The sequence below is a fragment of the Rousettus aegyptiacus genome, unplaced genomic scaffold (assembly GCF_014176215.1).
Source record: "Rousettus aegyptiacus isolate mRouAeg1 unplaced genomic scaffold, mRouAeg1.p scaffold_m13_p_6, whole genome shotgun sequence".
Classification (NCBI taxonomy): Eukaryota; Metazoa; Chordata; class Mammalia; order Chiroptera; family Pteropodidae; genus Rousettus; species Rousettus aegyptiacus.
This window is the reverse complement of record NW_023416309.1, coordinates 88,252,556-88,263,315: the sequence shown is the minus strand read 5'-3', so window position 1 is coordinate 88,263,315 and position 10,760 is coordinate 88,252,556. Positions and strand designations below refer to the sequence as shown.

Genomic DNA, 10,760 nt, shown 5'->3' with positions numbered 1-10,760 from the left:
TTTCTTTGTGAATATCTGCTTTGAATTTTTATTTATTCTTTGGGGGTTGTGGCTTGGTAGGACATAAATGGCAAATATATTTATCTAAAAATTAAACAAAAAATTTTCCTCATGGCTTCTAAATCACCAACTGGAATTTTAGAAGATCAAAAGGAAAGTAAGCAATAAATGCTAATTATTTAAAGGATGAAATAACAGAATAGCAGGCTCATTTACTTCTAATTAAGACCTACATGAAACCAAAAAAATGAAAATGTGTTTATGTAACCCATTTAAAATCTAACCAACTCAGAGAAAACATCAGCCCTCACTGGGTGTGTCAATACACAGTTTTGTAATATATAAGAAAAGAAAAAAGTAACCCAAAACTGAGATCCAGTAATAATTTCCTTTTAAAAAATTTTTTTTATATTTTAGGCAAGGCAACCCTTGATTGACCTCACAGATTGCAAGGACCTTGTCAGCTTACAATCCCTTATTATTTTTTTATTTTTTATGCCTACAGCACCTAGCCTTCCTAGCTGGTCTCCCATCCAAGTACTAACCAGGCCCGACCCTGCTTAGATTCTGAGATCAGACGGGATTGGGTTTGTTCAAGGAGGCAAGGCTATAGATTGGTAATGTCCTTTTTACAAAATAGTTTTCCCCTACCAAATCCAGCTAAGAAACCTTTGCATAAATACTAAAATGAACTAAGTTAACGTTCGCACGTGGTGGTTTGCCTCTCGGTATTAGGGGAAAACAATGACGATCACGTTTTACATAGATATTCATTTCTTCGCTCACCCACAAAGAGTTAGTTATTCAGCAGCCAGTACGTGCCAAGCACTGTGCTTACTGTGCAAATGCCAAATGCCTAATAGAATAGGGAAAATTATCAAGTATTTTTGCAGTGAAATTATGTCTATCTGTAGGTTGCCTTTCATTTTCAACCTATTGTTTCATTGAAATCCATATTCTTTTAGACATTTTCTCTCATATTGAAGGCTAAATATAATTTTTTAGAAAAAGGTTAATTTTAACTCTTCCACCATACAAACTCAGTTTGAAATGTTTTCCTTCACATTACCCCAAGTGAATTATCCCATGTTTTCAAGTCTGAGTTCTGAAGCTGTCAGGCCTGTCAAAGCCCTGTTTCAGCCACTGTCTGTTGAAAGGGTTAGTAAGATATCTGTGAATGTTAAGAGCATATCAGTCAGTGTATTACTTTGATTAGAGGTCTTTACCCAACCAAGAGGATGAATTTGACACTTATTCAAAACCGTTGATCATTTGGTGGCAATATATGCTATTCTTTCTGGGATATTTGCCTATGGAACTGCAATACTAACTTCTCTTATTCATCTCAAAATTTAGACTTCTCGGTATTTTTATTTTCATAGCTCTCCCCGCCCCACAATAGCCCATTTATTAGTATTCAGGTTAGACTTTCTAGATCCGTTTCTTTTCTTTAGTTTAGAGTCAGGCCTTCATTTTAGCTACTTGATTTGAATTCTTATTCTGGTGAAATAGGATTCTCTGGTGTTAAACCAAGATGTCTCCAGGGTAACAGAGCAGAGAAGTGGTAGGATATACTAAATAAGGCTCTGAGCCATTTCAAATATTATGTGGAAAGCAACCAGGACTCATCAAAGGCACTATAGAATTCCAAAGATGGGCACTCTGTGAATGAACATGTATCAAAGAAATATAAATGCATGTAGAACAGAGGCAACTATACTATTTTTGTGTGTATAACAAAAAAGGGGAATAAAAATATATTTGTATTTGTATTGCGTAAAGAACACTGGAAGCACAAACAACAACAATAACAAAACAATTAAAAATTATTACCCATGAAGTAAAAGAGCTAGAGTGGGACCAGGAAAGGAGTAGAATCTATTTGTGTGCACCATTTTATTTAGTTTTGACTTTTGGGTCATGAAATATAAAATTAAATTAAAATAAAAATTACTTGGAAGGTCAGAGTTCCCAATCAGTAGATTGAGATCTACAAAGTTATCATTAGGTCTTTCTGCGTACATCCTCTCACCAATTGCTTCCAGCAGACCCATAAATCCTAAACCTACTCTCCTTTCTTGCTCAAGTACTAAATTTTCTACAGGTTCTACCTGTATTTGATGCAGGTGTCAGAAAACCCAACCCAAACTGACCTATGTGAAAAAAAAAAAAAAGTTATTGATTGAGGTGAGCCAAAAAATCCAGGCAGAGCTGAAGTCACATCTCAGGTTCAGGGGAGATGACTAAAAGTAGCTTTCTAAAAGAAATTTGAGACTCCTGAATTAAAAAGAGTTTTTCAGCCAGAAATAGGCTATTCAGAGAACATTTTACTTTTCAAAGCAAGTAGGAAACACTGCTATTTGAATCAAGAAAGAGCAGGAGTTAAATAAAAATTGCTTATTTCCCAAAGACTGAAACTTATGAAATGGTTAATAATGAGCAGTTTGATAGAACTGTCTTTCTTGAATTAGACAATAAACTATTTTTGTGTTATTCTTTTGTTATAAGAGCTGGGTAATTACTGGGGCCTTTAAAATCCTCTTTTAACATGTATTATTTCTGAATCACGACCATAGCCAGTTTTAAAATAAATAAATACTCCACAAAGAAAAGACTGAAAAGACACATTCTTTCCAGGGGAGGTTCTACTCTGTTATTCCATGGCTGGTCTCAGTTAGTTTTCCGCCGCCACCACGGATTAATGAAAATGGCAATGGGCATAAAGAACATGCTTATAGGTCCGTGGAAGATTTCCATTTCCTCTTCATTTCTGGCACCACTGGAACACTTTAGTCCAGCACACATAATCAGTTCAAGTGCATGAATAAAACTCTACTATATATAGTATGAGTGAATTCCAGCATGCAAACTATATATAGTTAAGCTAAATAAGTTCTGTCTCATGTTATTCAGCTTGGCAATGTTTAAAACATTACACAGTTTTTTCCAGTCACTCCTTGTTGAACGCTGGTCCTTACTGGTGCCTCCTTGGTGCTCCCTTACTTTAGCTGTTTTCATAAGTCTTTTTTGGGGCTTTTGTCAAGTGGGAGCTGTTTCTGTCTGACTTCCATGTACAGAGATGGTATGCTCGCATTTCTAGGCAGGAAGAGCTCAGGGCAGCGATCCGGTTGAGGTATTGCCTGGAATCTTTTTGGGGGTTACTTGGAGGTGCCAGTGGAGACTATAGAGGAGGGAGGGCTAAAGGACTCATTCTAGGCCATCTTTTGGTGCTGCCAGTATCCATACACACCTTTTTGTTTTCTTTTATAAACTGCTTATTTTGGCAGGCACTTGCACAGCCAGTTAAGCCAAGCTCACCCAACAGAAAGCCTCTAATTTCCCCCCGAACTGCCCATTTCCATCAGCAGGCTATTTAAGAGATCCTACAAACATTTATTTGGACGTTTGGGGATGCAAACATGAACAAGGTCCTTGTCCCCATGTTTTCCATGGTCTAAAGTGGAGTGGGGGCAAAGGGATATACAAAAACAAAAATCAAATGTATGCCATGACTGGCACTTTAATGGTGCTTTGTAAAATTAACAGTGTGGAAGCAAGGGGAAGTTCCATTTACCTCAGATCTGCTCTCCCTGTTTGCATCTCCACTCTCTAGTCTAGACCTACTCATACTTTACTTTTTCCACATTCAACTCATTTAACAAATATTAATTGAGTATTCTGTGATAAGTGCTGGGGCTACAGCTGTGTTGGATTTTTATTCTAGTTTGGGAATCAGATACTAAGCAAGTAAATAAGATATTATATAGTAATAGAACAGGCTAAGGGATAGATAGTGACTGGGGGAGGGGACAGGTCAGACGGGAAAGGTTACAACAACAGGCACAGAGATCAGGGAAGACTTGTGCGGGGAGGTGACATCTGAGCTGAGACCTGACTAGTAAGAAGTAACCAGCCATGGGGAGGTGGTGGGGTGCGGGGTGCGGGGAGAGTGTCGTTGGCAGGTAAAACTGGAAGTGTGAAGACTGTAAAATGGGAAAAAGTTTGGGATGTTTCAGGAATGAAAAGAAGGCCAGCGTGACCAGAGTTTAGCACAAAGGGAAAGAGTGACAGGAGCCAAGGTCAAGGAGATCAGCAGGTGCCAGATCATGAGAGCTGGGAGATCGTGGCATGGTGATTGAATCTGATTTTCAGTGCAATTTGGAAGGGGAATCTACTTTTCCAATTATTAGATAGGCACATTTCTTATCCAGGGTACTTACTCCCTTTAGGATGGAAAGGAAACAGAATTAGTAACTAAGATATCAGTTGCTTGGTGAGCACAGAATCAGAGCAAAGAAAAATCAAAAGGTCTTGAGGGATATTTTACATCAGCGACTGAAGGGTCCACACCAGGATTTTCCCTTTGGAATGTCTGAATATTTGGGAACACCATACATACTACACGCCCTTACACAAATTTTCATTCTCCAGGTCTCCCTGTTTTTTAGGGTTGACAGAATTTTTGATCACTGGTCTCTCTACTCTTTATCACACCATCACCTTTCCTCACTTCTACAACTTTCAATACATTAGGGATCCTCAATTTATAGGTGATATTTAATTACCTCAAGAATCTAATCCAAAGCCTATTATTACAATGGGTCCTCATGGAAAGAATATAGTTATATAACATCCTATCCATGGTTCATGAGTAATCAATCATCAGTGTCAACTCCAGAGAGTGAGATTTCCTGACTCGGTCTTTTGGTTTGGGGTGAGTCTTTCTTTCAGGCTTGACACCCTGTAATCACTGACCACAATATGAATATGATTTTGATGGAAAATAGAATCTTTACCCAAAGGATCCTTTTACCTAGCAACTTCAGAACTCATATAAAATAAAAAGAAGATTCTTCTTTTGAAACCTCATCGGTTCATTCATTCAAGTACATGGAGCCCCAGACAATGCAATGGGCACAATGAATAAGACAGATGCACAACATACTTCTGGATCTCAAGTCTGATAAAGCTTTCATGTGTATCTTTGGTTTTAAAATGAACAAATTGTCCACTTACAAACTGTAAATCGTATACTTATAACTGCCCTGGATCAACAGGGTATGTTCTCCATGCAGCTTGCAAATATCTGTCTTTAATTATCTTCCAAAGACTAACAGTAACCACAGCTTCTGCTTTCTTCTCTCTCCTCCTTCTTCCTCCTTCCTACCTCCAGGGTTCTTGCTGCTGTCGCCATGACAACTGAGATGAAAAGCCTTGGAACCTTATCTCTTACTATGGGTATGTCTCCCCATAATGATATTATTGTACGTCAGCCAAACTGGACTCTGAGAGCTTTTCTTTAAATATACCATTAAGTCATATGGAAACTGAAACTCTAGAGGCAAGATTACAAAAGTATTTAGTCAGGGACCTAGGAATTCTCAAAACTTGCTTTCAATTAGCCATCTCTTTCTTTGAGGTCTTGAAAGAAAATGTGTGTACTAATGACAAAGTGAGATATAGAAATGCTTTTTACTAATTAGGGCTTCCCATCTAAAACCTAGGTAGACTCCTAGTGAGTTCACGCAGGCCTGGTGGGGCTCCCTTTCAGTCTAAGCCAGGTTGGCCTGAGAAACCTGCTTGACCACTCTGAGACTGGAAGAAAGATCCCTAGCTCAAATCTGACCCCTGTACCCCAGGCTCAGATAGCCATCTGCCTGCTTGACATTTTTCCTTGGATGATTCATAGACATCTTCATCTTATCAATCGTTCATCTCTATTCTTCCCCTAGTCTTCCTCCTCTGCCATAAATACCTCTGCCACCTAGCCAGTGGCCCAAGATAGACACCTGGGAGTCATCCCTGATTCTTGGCTTTTCCATGCCTCCCCCATACTTAATCCTTAGCGAATCCTATCAGCTCTACCACCAATGAAAAACTTGATGAGTTCTGCTTCTCTTCATCTCCACTCCCGCCACTTTAGAACAAAATGTAGTCATTTTCTGCTTGGATTATTTCAATAGCATTCTGACTCTTCTCTCTGATTCCACTTGTTTTCCCCAGAAGCCCTTTGCCATAGAGCAGCCAGAGTGATCTTTGAAAAAGATAGATCAAATCATATCACTTTGCTCTTTAAAACTCTTCATGGCTTCTCATTATACTTGGAATAAAATCCATAGTCTTTACCCTGGTCTATAGGGCTATGCCTTGAGTTCTTTGAACATCCTATCCAGCCTCATCTTGTACCATTCTCCACATGGCCCCTACTCCAGTCACACTTTTCTTCCTTCAACTCCCCATGCGGCTTGCAAATATCTGCCTTTAATTTCCTCTCAAGTCAAACAGCTGCCATAGGTCCTGGTTTTCCCACCAAGCACTTTTCCCAACTCTAAGCCTTTTTTCTCTTTCAGCTCCTTCTGCCTGGAACACATTTCCCCTGCCCTTTGCCAGCTCTTTGCAAGACGGCTATTTCTTTCTCAACATTGAGGTCTCGGTTAAATGTCACCTTCTCAGCGAGACCTTCTCTGATCACCCTATCCAAAATTGCCTTCCCCCACCAATGACTTTCTATCAGTACACCCTGTTTATTTCCTATATAATATTTCCCAGAACATATAACAATTTTGTTTATTCATTGATGTATTTACTAAGTTTGTCTTCCCAACCAGAAAAGTAAATTCCTTGAAGGTAGGGACTTAGATCTGTTTTTTTCACAATGAGTAACACATAAGCATAATTAATAGTTATCGGATATATGAATGATCCTGTCTGAAGTTCTGCCAGTGACTTCTGCATGCTGGAAAGGAATAAGAAACTGATTTCCTCTCCTTCACTCAGTCAGGGTCTTGATGGCCGGAATTCCACTCAGATGGTACAAATGAAGAAATTTTAATGAAGAGATTATTAACTGAGGTGGGGCAGAGTTAAGAGAACCAACACAGGAATTTGAGATACCAAAGACCAGCAAGAGCGGTGAGCAGTTATTGAGGGCAAAGGAGAGAGAATGTTGTTCCCAAAAGCCAGTAAGAACCAGAGCTGTGGGGGGAGGACCTGCCCAGCTAGAGATGTAGCCTTGGAAGGACACAGCCACTGCCAGATGAAGAAATACCCCATCCTCTCTCTCCTCTTACTCTCCTATCTCTGATGGATGCCTCTTCTTGGCTAAAGCCAGATGGAAGCCAGGCAGCAAAGGGACCCAGGTGAATGAATCTGTAAGAGACAAGCATTTCAGAGCACGGAGGAGTTGATAAATGGAGAATAATCAGTACAGATGTTGACTCCTAAAAGCTGGAGTTCGACATCTTCTGGTCAATCAGATTTGGGGTTTATGCCTGAAATTTAACTACCATTTATACCATTATGCATAAAGAAAAGCCATTTGTATTTCTAAACAACCAACTTCCTAATAAACTTGGGAACACAATTTAGTAGGACATTGGAGTGAAGGAGTGGATGAGGGGTTTCTATTATTAATAAGCACAGCTCAGGCTACTCAAGAAGAGGAAGACTCCTGTAATCTTATTTGGCTACCTCATAATTCAAATTATGGAGCATTTTGATGATGTACATAGTATCCTCACAAAATATATGAGACCAGTATTTGACGAATTAGATTTCTAGGTTCTATCAAACCAGTTAAAGAGAAAATATAGCTGGAAATTTTTTTGCTGAGTCAAAAATGCTTACAGTCTTTGAGTTCCTGTCTTCATCCTGCTCTGAACAGTTGCTATGTGGGAAGGTCCATTTCTGACTCATTTTACTCAACAAATACAGAGTTGCACCCAGTTGATTTTAGGGATATTGGTCATCTTAGAGTTTTTATAAGGTTTTACAGATGTATGCTGGGGGAAAAATAAGTGAAATGCAAGTCTTCCTGGAAGCTGATAATGATGCTTGGAGAAAAAAGTCATTTCATCTTTGTAACTATGGCAGTAGGAGCTGGGGCTTGGTTGTATCGGTGGGGAACCACAATGTCAACACAACTCCTCTCTAAAAATCTTTATTTTAGAATACTACTTGAATGCTGAGATAGCTATATTGAATGTCTCCACAGGAACAGAGGAGCCTTATGACAGAGAGGTAGATGCCCAATTTATTGTATCTTTGTTAATTGGGTGCTAGATCTGTGAATGAGCTCCATTGTAGGAAACGGCAACCTCATTTCTAATCCATTTTTCTCTTTGTTTAAAATGATCTAAATATTGGAAACAAAAACTCCCAATATTTAATTAGAATGTCCCTCCCTTCATCTGCTCTCTGCATTGTGTAATAAGAAAGCATGTGATGTATTTATTGTGTTTATTGATTTACTTATGGTTAAAAAATACTAGAATGCCAGTTTACAAGAAGCTGGATTTTTATCCTTCCACTGTGTAGAAAAGAGTCGAATTGCTCCAAGGCATCAAATGTTTGAAATACAGAGACTTGTAAGGAAAATTCAAATCTGCTTCTGCTTTCCCTGTGTTCTGAGATTCCACAGACAGAAATTCTCTCCTAAAAGAATTATATACCACCTGGCATATATTCCAGGAGAAGCAAAGCAGGTGGACGGTAAAGTAAAATATAAGCTCAGTGGAAAAATACTTGGAAAGCCCCTTTGAAACAAGCAAGATCTTAATTAAATCACCCAGGACTGTATTCCATAATGATATGCACCAGGTGATTTTGTTCCCATTTAATCGGTTCAGCATATTCCCCTCTTAGAAACAACACATACTGTTGGGGTGCATCCCGCTGAAACACACATCAACATAAAGTACAATGCTTTTAAAATGTGAGGTTTTTTTTCAATGTATATATTAAAATCGTATCGTTTCTTTCACTATCTGTGGACTGACCCTAATGGGTCACCCAGGATAAAGGATGAAGTAGAAATAAAGCAGTTCCACATTTAGAGACACAAAAGCACAATAATTGTAGTTTTATGGAAACTAAGATTAAGAAATGCAAGGCATTTACTGATTCCTCTCAGACACCTCTCAGATGCGGGGGATATATATATGAGATTTGAGATTTCATTTATCCAAATATGAGGAATTTGTCTGCTAGAGTCACCCGACTGATAGTGGATGGAAAGGATTAGTGCAAATCCTATTTGGCAGACGTCTCAAAAACCCATATGCTCTCTGACATTGATTATAATTATTTTTCCATCATTCCCAGGTTACTGTTCTTAGCAGGAATGTGAGCCAACTCTCTCCCTAGCAAGGTTCCCACTGTGAAACCATCTTTGGCAATGAATCTTTAACAAAAGATCAGGAACTTGACATTTATTTTTAAGCATGAGAAGAAAATGTGTGCAATGTTGGAAGCAAATGAAGGGATAGGAAGAGCTTCTAAATGGTTGCAGAGAGGAGCAGTGGAACAGGAAGAAATGTTACATGATATGCCAGTGGCTTTACTTTTGTGAAAAAGCAACTAATGACTAGTTAGGGAATATGTAGACTATATAACGTGAAGCTTTAATGTCTTTTTAAGGGTGAGGGCAATGCGTCTAATTGCTATTTTGGAGCAGGTGTGTCTTTATGATTTCATATTCAAGTAATCATCAAAGAGATTGTTAAGACAGTGGTTAAAACAGAAATTTAGGATGATATTCTAAGAAACAGAAAAGACAATCATTATTGTTCTAATTACAGACCAGCAGAGATTTAAAAAATATTTTTTTTCCCAGAAGGAGAATGTGCATTCGAATTTGTGAATTCAGTAATCTGAGTTCGGGGGTGAGTTCTTGGTGGGAATATTAAATAAAATACTCTGGATATTTTCATGGGACGAGAATTTTTCATACTCACACTGTCCACTTGCAGTAAAAAAAAATTCTTCAAAATTAATTTTAAAAGCAATAGTTGCAGAAAATAGCATGGCTGTCCAAAAATTACTAAATTAAACATTTGTGTCAGCTTCTCTCCTAAAGGATAGCTATTTCAATCTCATGGCTTAGTGCACTGTAATGATGGGTTTCTCCTTTAAAATCAATAGCAGAATATAATTAAGTAAAATCCTCCAGGTTATATGTCTTTTAATATTCCACTAGCTGAAGGACTCAGCAGAGGAAGTAATAAGTATTTTAATAAATGTCTTGTACCATAAATTGAGTTCAGATGTGACTTAAGTCAGCACAAACCTCATCATAGGCAGTTTACAGCCACTGGACAGCTAAAATTTTTTTGCTGGGTTAGACATTGGATAAAGTTTCTACCTTTGTGAAAAATTTAGCCCAAATAGATGTGTGCATATTTATACATGAGAATGAGATTAAAAAGTTTTGATTTAAAAAGGAAACCACATATTATTAAAAACTGAAATGTATCACGTTGATGGACCTGTTACTGTCACCTTAAAATTCATTGTAGGAGGATAAATTACCCATCCTGTAATAAGGTTTTTAAATATAAAAAAATGATTTATGGCCATGCCACCCAGAACGTGCCCAATCCCACCTGATCTTGGAAGCTAAGCAGGGTTGGCCCTGGTTAGTACTTGGATGAAAGACCACCTAAGAATACCAGATGCTGTAGGTGTAAATAAATAAATAAACAAACAAACAAAAATGTTTATTGTTTTTCATGCTTTAACATGTAGATTTACATTTGGTTACAAAATCACAATTCAATTTCCATCTCAAATTTTGATTGTCATTATTATACCAATAAAAAAAAACCACCTTTCTAGAAACCATTACTATCACTTGTACTTGGGGGTTATTTCTACCTTCTTGGTTTGGCATAATCGATGCTCTTTTCTCATTGCAGATGAAGATGTTAATGGTAATGGGGGAAAAATAATAACAATTCTCCACTCCTGGGCAAATAAACATA

General features: G+C 38.0%; 2 pseudogenes; one reads left to right on the top strand and one right to left on the bottom strand.

Moving 5' to 3' along the window:
* Nucleotides 1–496: 496 nt before the first annotated feature.
* LOC118604734 lies at nucleotides 497–615 on the bottom strand (annotated as a pseudogene).
* Nucleotides 616–10,344: 9,729 nt separating this feature from the next.
* On the top strand, nucleotides 10,345–10,463 carry LOC118604899 (annotated as a pseudogene).
* Nucleotides 10,464–10,760: the final 297 nt, after the last annotated feature.